The following is a 2,326-nucleotide window of genomic DNA, read 5'->3' on the forward strand; positions in this document are numbered from 1 at the left end:
GTATGCACAAAATTTTTGCCTGCTGGTGTCAACCTCATCCATAGTTAATTGCCAGGATACTTTAAAATAGTTGTCGTGATTCACTAGAATGAACAATCAGTCACAATTCACTGATATTTTACTCATGTTATTCACTATCAGGGAATCAGATTCAGTTCTAAACAATTAAACTGTAGCCTTTATTAAGTTTATTTGTGTTTATTGTGTGGCTACTAGACAGAGAACTCCCTGCTAAGTGAAAGGCAGATGAATAAAGGAGATAATCTCATATCCATTTTATGCTCTCTGTGAAGGTAATTGCAGACGTAACTATAATAAAAATAGGCATAGTATATTAGAGTCAGCATATCATGAGAAGAATTTAGGTTTTAGAATCAGGGCAAAGAATTTTGGCTTGTTTAACATTTATGAGACTCAGTTTTCTCCTCTGTAAGGTAGAAATGAAAGGCAATTTAAGAGGCTTTTATATTAAGTAATATAAGATAAATAAAATGTTTATTAATATATAATAAATGAATAACTATTCAATAAATACTATAAATTATGTAATGATATGAGCATCATATAAGATAAAGTTATATGTTTAAATAAATAAAATAATATTGATTAAGCTACAACTACAGTGCCTGGAATAAAAGACACATTTAAAATCTATTATCTCTCTCATTTAATTCCTTCTCCTTCTCCTAACTTTAGAGAAAGCGACGAGTACCTTCAGATGAAATGACACAGGTAAAATGTGTCAGAGCTTTGTACAGATTGCTTTCTGTTTTTTAGGAATTAGAGGTAGGGGTAAAGAGAGGGAAGTTTTTATTAGAAATGTGGTATTTGAGGCTCATCTTGGAGCTTGAAGTGTCTGCACATGAGTGATAGGCAATGACCAGTATTATGTCATAAATTAACTTTTTGATTATTTATTTATTTATTTAAAAAAAATTTATTTTTAACGTTTATTCATTTTTGAGACAGAGAGAGACAGAGCATGAACGGGGGAGGGTCAGAGAGAGGGAGACACAGAATCTGAAACAGGCTCCAGGCTCTGAGCTGTCAGCACAGAGCCCGACGTGGGGCTTGAACTCACGGACTGCGAGATCACGATCTGAGCCGAAGTCGGACGCTTAACCAACTGAGCCACCCAGGCACCCCAACTTTTTGATTTTTTAAAAAGTATCTTACTAATGGGACAGTATTAAGAAAACTTCTCCAATTATTGAAGTTAAATTTTAGATTTGTGTTCTTAAATTTAATAGAAACCTAAGTGAAGAAATTATATTAACCATAAAGATTTGAAGAGGTTGTGAAATAAGGTTTTTTTTCAAAAACTAAAAATGTGATTTTAATTATTCTGACCTTAAGATCCCTGAAGAGCTAGTCTCTTTCCAGAAAAAATTATAGGAAACTATAGCTAAACATATGACTAATATATTTATGAAATCTGATGAGTTGAAAGGAAAGCTAAAGTAATTTAAAAGAAGCTACTGTACGGCACTCTCAACAATAGCCAAATTATGGAAAGAGCCTAAATGTCCATCAACTGATGAATGGATAAAGAAATTGTGGTTTATATACACAATGGAATACTACGTGGCAATGAGAAAAAATGAAATATGGCCTTTTGTAGCAACATGGATGGAACTGGAGAGTGTGATGCTAAGTGAAATAAGCCATACAGAGAAAGACAGATACCATATGGTTTCACTCTTATGTGGATCCTGAGAAACGTAACAGAAACCCATGGGGGAGGGGAAGGAAAAAAAAAAAAAAAAAAGAGGTTAGAGTGGGAGAGAGCCAAAGCATTAGAGACTGTTAAAAACTGAGAACAAACTGAGGGTTGATGGGGGGTGGGAGGGAGGGCAGGGTGGGTGATGGGTATTGAGGAGGGCACTTTTTGGGATGAGCACTGGGTGTTGTATGGAAACCAATTTGACAGTAAATTTCATATATTAAAAAATAAAAAAAAAAAAAAAAAAAAAAAGAAGCTACTGTATACAAATAGTTTTATCATAGAGAGGATAATAGAAGCCGTGCTTCAATTAATTGCACAAAAAGAGAGCACACATAGTATTTACATTACCCCAATTGATCATTGCTTTTACAACAGAATTTTCTTTCTTTCTTTTTTTAATGCTTATTTGTTTATTTTGAGAGAGAGAGAGGACACGTATGGGGTAGGGGGTGGGAGGGACAGAGACAGAGGGAGAGAGAGAGAATCCCAAGCAGGCTGCACACTGTCAGGGCAAAGCGGGACACAGGGCGGCTCCCTCTCACGAACCGTGAGATCGTGACCTGAGCAGAAATCAAGAGCCAGACACTTAACCGACTGAGA

Source organism: Panthera onca, chromosome B1 (genome assembly GCF_046562875.1).
Source record: "Panthera onca isolate mPanOnc1 chromosome B1, mPanOnc1 haplotype 2, whole genome shotgun sequence".
In the NCBI taxonomy this organism is placed as follows: Eukaryota; Metazoa; Chordata; class Mammalia; order Carnivora; family Felidae; genus Panthera; species Panthera onca.